The 8862-nt window shown below is 43.9% G+C and overlaps 1 long non-coding RNA gene across 2 annotated transcripts; it reads right to left on the reverse strand.

Annotated features, from left to right (window-relative positions):
• Nucleotides 1–5586: 5586 nt before the first annotated feature.
• Nucleotides 5587–8364, reverse strand: LOC310659629. Of its 2 annotated transcripts, none has more exons than XR_014502883.1 (3): nucleotides 8286–8364; nucleotides 6538–6821; nucleotides 5587–6275 (listed from the first exon to the last, which is right to left on the reverse strand). It is a non-coding gene; the product is annotated as an uncharacterized lncRNA (long non-coding RNA). The 2 variants fall into 2 exon arrangements; XR_014502884.1 differs by having other exon boundaries at nucleotides 6538–6775; nucleotides 8286–8339.
• Nucleotides 8365–8862: the final 498 nt, after the last annotated feature.

An 8862-nucleotide genomic window follows, 5' to 3' on the forward strand; every position in this document is an offset into this window, starting at 1 on the left:
ATTCACACCTAATCAAAAGAAACCACTCTGGAAAATGCAGTTAATGATGGAACTCATTCATTTAGATTGCATGCTCAGCTTGGAATTATAACAGCAGATACCTCCAGTACCAATTGTATTCCATCTCTGCTCATTGTGAGGAAAAACATTTTCTTTTAAAATTTCCATGTGTGGGCCATTCTTGTAGAACTTTATTGATATGCCAAGTGTTTGTGGTCTTGGCTTCCTTGAGAATTTAGGCTGTGGGATAAATTAAAAACTAGCGACAACCATCTTAAAAAGAAAGCAAACTTAATGTCCTTTCCTTTCCTTTTAAAATGCTTTAGTTTTGCATGTTATGCTGAGCAGTTTCCTCTAGGATTTGCCATCAGCTGGACTGGTCCATTTCATTGATGACAGACTCTTACAACATTCAAGTAATTGAGGGGCAGGGAGAAGAGGGAGGGAGAGAGAGAGATTAATAGGGTAGGACAAGCTTCCCTGCGTACCATAGTAGGACATACGTTTTCATAAAAATCCAATGAGCAAAAAAAAAATTAAGAATACTCAGGATATGACATTTTCCAGGATCACACAGCTGTGTTAAATCTGCTAAGACTACAGACTGGATTTCATCATAAATCAGCAAATACCGTACAAATGGAAAGATATTTTTATAGGGCTTTTACTTGAAGTCTTTGGGCTTAACCTTCTTAAAAAATTGGAGGGATGTGTGAGCTTTGAGCCAAAGTCACTATTTGTCTCCAGTGCTTTATGCCAAAGATAAATATTGGATTAATTGTCTTCATCATCAGCTCAAACCACTTAAGGGTTATCTCTGCAGTCTAATGACCAGGCAGCTGAAAACAAAACACACAAAAAATGATGTAGTTTAAAAGCCCATAAACCACTTGTTATAGTCATTACATCCAGCACATTAACATGTTTTAGCCAGATTGTCTTCCTGCACATCTAAAGGAAAGCATACATTGAGTAAGCTGCAACATTCCTAATGAATATTGACTCATTCAACTTTTACCTACTTAGCTCAGTTTGTGTGTGTGCAAGTTGTAGAGTGAGTGCTTCATTATTTTTATATATATTATTGCTATTGTTATTAATTTATATCCCACTCTTCCTCCCGGAGAAGCTCAGGGTGGCAAACAGATGCAGAAATTTTTTTAGAAAAACTTTCAGATAGCTATTGGGTCCAGTCGTGGCCGACTCTGGGGTTGTTGCGCTCATCTCGTTTCATTGGCCTAGTGATGATTGTGGCACATAAACTGTAGTGATATTGGCAGCCTGTGAAATAACCAACGGCGCTGAGGGAACCTCAAGTGTAGCAACAAGCCTCCTTGATCCGTGCCTCAGGCCTCACATTCCAAGGCCACCATCCAGCTCAGTGTTAGGCACACTTAAGCCCATTGATTTCAATGGGCTTAAAGCATGCTTAACTCTGGGTTGGGTTCTGGTCCAACTGTATAGCAACCTATTTGCTTTTCTTCCTCCTCCATTTTTTCACTGCCTCGTTCAAGAAATGTGTCTCAAAATATCATACAAGATAAAAAGAAACCAGTCAGCTACTGTAAACAGTCAGTAGTTCAAAAGGTTCCCAATACAGTGGTACCTCGGGTTACAGACGCTTCAGGTTACAGACTCCGCAAACCCAGAAATAGTACCTCAGGTTAAGAACTTTGTTTCAGGATAAGAACAGAAATCATGCAGCGGCAGCGGGAGGCCCCATTAGGTAAAGTGGTGCTTCAGGTTAAGAACAGTTTCAGGTTAAGAACGGACCTCCAGAACAAATTAAGTTCTTAACCCAAGGTACTACTGTACTGCACTTTCCCTCCGTACAGACACTCTCCTCTGCCTCAGCATCCTTTTTTAGATCACTGTTGGTCCTAAATAAAACGAATGCTGACCCAATGCAGCAAATCACCTTCCTCAATAAGTACAGAAGCCTGCAGGCACTTACTTGTAATGGGCAACATTGAATGCTTCCTTGGGCCACATTCAGAGCTCCAATATCTTCAGTTAATTCTTAGTTGCCAACCCAAATCCCACTTCCTCCTCTTTGCTGCCTAGAAACAACCTTTTCAAGAAAGGAGGGTACAAGACAGAGAGGCGCACACATAGGGGACAAGTGTGCCATGATCAGTGCCGGCCCTACCGTTAGTCAAAGTGGGGCAGATGACTCAGGTTTGAGGGAGCTAAGGGGTAGGGGTGGGAGCAGCAGGGAGCTGGAAGAGGACAGAACAATGTGTTCCCTGCGGCCTGCTCCATGCCCCCTAAGCTAGCCTGCTTTTCCTGAGGTGCCATGGAGGAAACAGCTGCATCACCAGTGCTGAAGTTAATATTTAACTTTGAGTCTGTGGGTGGGGGTATCATCTTGAAAATGTTTTAGGTAAGGGATATTTTAATGTGACTGTAATCAGGTGTTTTTTGCTTCATTTATTTGCTTGACGATATTCCTTTGCACTGCATCACCATAAACCTCTGTACAGTCTGCAGTAGTACACTTTCCTTATTTGTCTGTAACACATACAGACTGAAATGCTTGAATTGTGTTGTTGCAGCTATCTGTAACAGACGCGGGTGGCGCTGTGGGTTAAACCACAGAGCCTGGGACTTGCCGATCAGAAGGTCAGTGGTTCCAATCCCCGTGACGGGGTGAGCTCCCGTTGCTCGGTCCCTGTTCCTGCCAACCTAGCAGTTCGAAAGCACGTCAAAGTGCAAGTAGATAAATAGGTACCACTCTGGCAGGAAGGTAAACAGCGTTTCCGTGCGCTGCTCCGGTTCGCCAGAAGTGGCTTAGTCATGCTGGCCACATGACCCGGAAGCTGTACGCCGGCTCTCTTGGCCAATAAAGCGAGATGAGCGCCGCAACCAAGAGTCGGCCACGACTGGACCTAACTGTCAGGGGTCCCTTTACCTTTACCTTTTCAGCAGATGTTGGATGGCCATCTGTCATGGATGCTTTAGCTGAGATTCCTGAATTGCAGAGGGTTGGACTAGATGAGCTCCAGGATCCCCTCCAATGCTATGATTCTAAGTAGCAATAGTCTATAGTGTTATGAGTTGCAGTAGTGTGTGTGTGTGAGAGAGAGAGAGAGAGAGAGAGAGAGAGAGAGAGAGAGAGAGAGAGAAAGCCTATATGCTAATTCTTGGGTCCAGCAAGGATTCAATTGTCAGCAGTGCTATTTTTCTAGAAAAAGAGGTGAACACCTCCCTTCCCTTATTATGGCAATGGTGCCCACCTGAGAGGTGCCAGAACTGAGTTCCGGTGAGTTGCAGCCAGATAAAGCCCTGATTGCCGGAATAAGAATAAGAATTTATTATTTGTACCACGGCCATCTGGCTGGGTTTCCACAGCCACTCTGAGCGGCTTCCAACAAAGCTTAAAAATACATCAAAATGTCACACATTAAAAACTTCCCTGAACAGGGCTGCCTTCAGATGTCTTCTAAAAGTCAGGTAGTTGTTTATCTCTTTGACATCTGTTGGGAGGGCGTTCCACAGGGCAGGCGCCACTACCGAGAAGGCCCTCTACCTGGTTCCCTGTAGCTTTGCTTCTCACAGTGAGGGAACCGCCAGAAGGCCCTTGGCGCTGGACCTCAGCGTCCGGGCAGAACGATGGGGGTGGAGACGCTCCTTCAGGTATACTGGACCGAGGTCCTTTAGGACTTTAAAGGTCAACACCAACACTTTGAATTGTGCTCGGAAACATACTGGGAGCCAATGTAGGTCTTTCAAGACCGGTGTTATGTGGTCTCGGTGGCTGCTCCCAGTCACCAGTCTAGCTGCCGCATTCTGGATTAGTTGTGGTTTCCGGGTGACCTTCAAAGCTAGCCCCACGTAGAGCGCATTGCAGTAGTCCAAGTGGGGCAGCTTCTTGGTATGATAACGGCCCCCTAAGCATGGGTCATGAAAGTAACAAAGGAACTGGCAGCAATGATGGCGAAGATTAGATGGACCTGCTGCTACTATTTTGGCTAATGACTCCTCAAAGCTGAAGCCATGGGATTAGGCAGATCTGAACATGTTAGGAGTTAAAGGGGATTGTTTGCTGACTACTAGATTAAAACCATGTGCCTGTTGTTATATTTGATTCTTGTTTTAATATGGAAGGTGGACTGCGATGAAGTTTTCTGCTGTCAGCTCTGCCGCCAAAGATTTCTGTTGCTGATACAGGTAGGCGTGTGTGAGTTGCATTGTTTATTTTTTATGAATAGCATTGTTTTTGTGCGACTGTATATTTTGTGTAAATGTGTTTATATTAAATGTTAAATTTTCATGTATGCTTAAGTCTTTAAATATGTTGTGAGTCACTTGAAGACCTTTTTGTGGAACAAGCTAATTCGTTAATTGATTGGTTGCTGATGGGCAGTATTTAACAAAATATTTGTGCTGACACAAGGATTAGCATTAATGGAATGGGATTTCCCCCTTTCCTCTCCCATGTGCTCCCCATGCCATCTCCACTTCTGTTCTGGAGAGTTGGGGGAAAACCCTGGGCAGATTCAGATGCTGGGAGAAGGAGATAAGGGGGAAATATCCTATTGCAGAATGACCGCTCCCCACATTAAATAGGGGGCACCCTTTGCGTGGTCGCGCACAGCCCCCAGGACCCTATGCAGCACCATTAGCACAGGCTTGGCTTTGCCTCCCCCCAGGTGGGATACCTGGAGGTCTCCGCCTACCTCAACCAGTTGCCCAACCCTGCCTGGGGAGGCGTTGCCAAGGTGATCAGGCCAGGTAGGGGGAGGGACCACCCTGCCCACACAATGGGGGGAGGATCTTACCTGGGAATCATCAGTTGGCTCCAGAGTTTCTCCCACCCTAGCCACCCTCAGTTAAGTCTTCTTTTGCAGGTTAACCGTTTCTCCACAGGTACACGGGCGCTGCTACGTCAAGGTCGCTGTTGAAGGGCCGGAAAGGAATTCTCCTGTATTCGCAGGTTTGCATTTCCCTTAGCAAAATGTCACAACTTTGGCGGTATCAGGCCTTGAGCGGAATCCTTTAGTCTATCTTCCCTAAATGGGGGTGGGCGTGTAGCGGTGACCCATACCCCCCCCCTTTCTCTTTGCGGCGGCAATACCAGGGCTCCCTGTTAAAGAGGTTGTTTTGAGACGAGGCTTTGGCCGTACACCTAGAGGTTGTCATTGCTCTCCCCTGCGAAGGCTGCATAATGGGGGCGGGCTCTCTCTGCTTGAACATATGTTCTCCAGAGCCAGCCCATCCCCCCCACACACTCTGGATAACCCTGATGTTCCCCAGATCCCCAGTGGGGGACTGGGAAGGATAAACGCCCAATGCCTGAGCCAAGGTCTACCCACATCTGAAACATAATAAAGTTGAGGCCAATTTTAATCCCATAGCACATTGTTCTGGAGTTGTTATTCCACATGGGGGCCGCCCAGGGTTTGGGGGACTCCCCCTGTCCACGCAAAGAGAAATCCTTGTGCTTCACCTCAGCAACATTGAATACAATCCAGTATTTCATGTAATTTCATGTTAAAAACCATTTAAATGGTTTATGAACTGGTTATATTATTTTGGTGCATTTATGTGTTTGGTGTTATGACTAACTGGTAAAGAGTCTATGAATGAAACGCACAGCCTTTATTGTTGATTTGAAAGCATTGCAATTATGTAAAGTTCAACTCAAAACACATTTAATTCCATTGCATAGCACTACTTCTTGTGGACATTAGAGGTTTCAATTTTCTTCTAGTTCTCCAGTGCCCACAAACAACTTTTCCATAATAAACAGAATAATTCCAGGGCTGAGACCCACAGAGCCCTATATCCAAGTGAAATGCACTTCCATTCAATGTTTCTTTCCAACTGCCACCCTTGGTACCATCTTAAATCTTGTTCTGGGGTGTTCCCTGACCCTTCAGAAACCAGCTTTTCATGGATCCATAGATCAACCCAATACGAATAAAACAGAGAGACATGCAGAAGGGAGTATAATCATAGGATCTGCAAGTTCCACCAAGTGTGTATTTTGGAACAATGATAAGAGTGGAATTTCTCTCCCATCTCAGTGCTATTACTCATCAGCATTCTGCAATTTCAGCTACATAAGTACATTAACTCGCTTCATTTTGAATAATGTCTCGGCAACTGCTACTACAACAACTAAAGAACACCAGCTTCATTTAAGAAAGATGTTATGACATTAATAATGATTATTAAACCTGCTAAAATTCCATGCTGAAGTTAGCCACGCTATTTCTTTGTGCATTCTGCTGGAAGGCCAACACTGAAGTGGTCCGATGATGAGCAATTGTCTGGAATGTAAGTAGATAAAGGATAATTATGTCTGAGATATGTTGGCATGTGCGTCTTTGTAGGGTGTCATCATGAACTGGGAGAAACCAAAAAAGGAAGTGAGATTACGCAGTACGTGAGGTTTTCCTCCCTGTTGTTGTGTCTGGAAGACACAGATATCCTTGGAAGACACAGCTGACAATAGCTACTTCCATGCTAGAGGTTATATTCAAAATAGCACTAAAAAGATGGATCTGTCAGTACCCTATGGAGCAATCTCACCTCTCATCTTCCTGCGTGTTGTTTTGGGTGTTTCCCCCACCTTCCAGAACAGATTTGATGACGGCACTGGAGGAAGTAGGAGGGAAGTCCTATTGCACTAGTGGAAATCCTTGTCCTGGCTTCTGTTAGTACAACCAGTTAGGAATTTACTGTGAATTGCAATGCTTCATTCACTATCTTGTGGGGCATCCTCTCCCTGTGTTTCTTCCACATTTCTTCAGGTCACAGAAAGTCCAGCCTAGAAGAACAGAAGAGTAGCACTATTGCCACACCCTTTCATCTTTCTGTAAGAGTTTAGCAGGCATTTGATATATTTTCTGCATCTTCAGACCAGTGCTAAAATAATATATATAAATGTCTTCTTTTAATAAAGATAAAAATCAATAACATTATAATGTTTTGTTTTTAAGAAAAATTTTAAAGTCCTCCACGATTACCCCCATAATAATATTTATTATATTTTTAGGTGCCAGGCTAGATAACATGCCTCTTCAAACAGGCCTTTGGCTGATTAAATATTCTGCAAGCTTTTAAATGTATCTGTGGGAAGGGATCTTATGATGAAGGGCGGTATATTAAAAACAACAACTACAATTTATTTAGATGCCATCCACCTGACTGGGTTGCCCCAAGCACTCTGGGCAGCTTCCAGCAATTCAAAACATCATTAACCATTGTGGCTAAAATGGCAGTGACAATAAAGGTTGTTGTTGTATTAAATAACATTATAGTCATATGGTGTTATAGTGGTCTATCTCACCTTCATTGAAAAACAACAATAAAAGCAATGATGTTTTTGTGATGCTTAAAAGAGCAATATTAAACAAAACAAAAAATGGCTATAATATGGTGCCCACCGCAAGGTAATATTCTCAGAGTGAATATGTGGTAAGCTTCAAATGGCTCTACCTACACCAGTTATGTCAAACCCACTGGTGTGGATGGAACGTAGTGGGACACACACATAGAAAAAGTGGAATACTCGCAATGGTGTGGAGAGTCAAGTGAAAATCTTCTTGTAGGGTCACTATTTGAATAGTGCTGCTAGGAGCCACCCATCTAGAAATAGCCATAGGTTACTGCTCATGATGGCTATAAGATGGCTATACTTGCTGGATCAGACCATATGAAGCCCAAAGGTAGGACATGAGTACAGCAACATTCTCCTCTGCAACTGGCATTCAAAGGCATATTGCCTCTGATAATGGAGGAAATATAGCCATCATGACTTAATGTCCTTAATGGTTTTATCCTCCATGAATGGTAGCTATCTGCAGGCTCAGAGATCAGGATGAGTCCATTGCCCCCATGTCCTGCTTATGGACTTTCAAGGGACAGGTGATTGACCATCAGGGGAAACAAGATGCTGTGTTTTGTGGTTCTGTAGGGTTCTTCTTATGTTCCGCTGGACAACCTTCTCCAAGCTTCTGCCCAATGCTCCTCCTCACCCCTTCTGAGCACAGCCACCCCCTCTCAGTCAAGTCCCACAGTTCCTCTCCATTACTTTCTTTCCTGTGAGCATCAGCCTATGAGCATCTCAGACCCTCAACCCATAAGGACCTGCTGCCTCTTCTCATTCTGTAACCACCATAATCAGAGTGCTGAAGTGATAAAATAAATATCAGATGCTCTGAACCTATTGTATACATTTGGATAAACTGATTTAACTCAACCTGTCCTGTCTATTTATATAAGACTTCTGGAAGAAGAGGGGCCTCGGATTTAGACAGAAGCCAGGCTTATGATACCTCTCTCAAGCCTCACACATGGCAATCACTGGCCCTTACACACGGCCCCTCCAAACATGAGTATTTCAGCCTTCTGTACCGAGGTCTCTTGGTTGCTAGGTAACAGTCTGAATGAGCTTAGGAGCTACATGTCAGTTAGTGGGCATTATAAAAATGCAAATAGGTGTGAAGGGATTCAGTTCTTTGATGGTGGCTGCCACAAACACACTTATTTGTGTTTTCTCCATTGCAATTCCTAAGAGAAAGGGATATTATTAGGGAGCTTTTTCCCAGGCAAGGTGTTCCAGATTCCCCAGGTTTGGAACAACACTTCTTCTGGCTTTTCTTGGCAGAGGAGTTGGGGAACACATGTTACAAATGTGGAACATCATATACATAGAAATTCTGCAGACAGTATAGACCAGTTAGGGTAGTCTTCATTTTATCTCTTCATTTTATAGCTCTATACAACAACTCTGTCAGGTAAATAATGGGGGTGTTGTTAGTGTGACATTCACCATACTGCGCTACAACCTTGCTAAGCAAACCTCGAAGTGCTGGAGGACTTCAGAATCCAAGCTGACGCTGTTTCAGAATG

Source organism: Podarcis tiliguerta, assembly GCF_965153285.1.
Source record: "Podarcis tiliguerta genome assembly, chromosome: 11".
In the NCBI taxonomy this organism is placed as follows: Eukaryota; Metazoa; Chordata; class Lepidosauria; order Squamata; family Lacertidae; genus Podarcis; species Podarcis tiliguerta.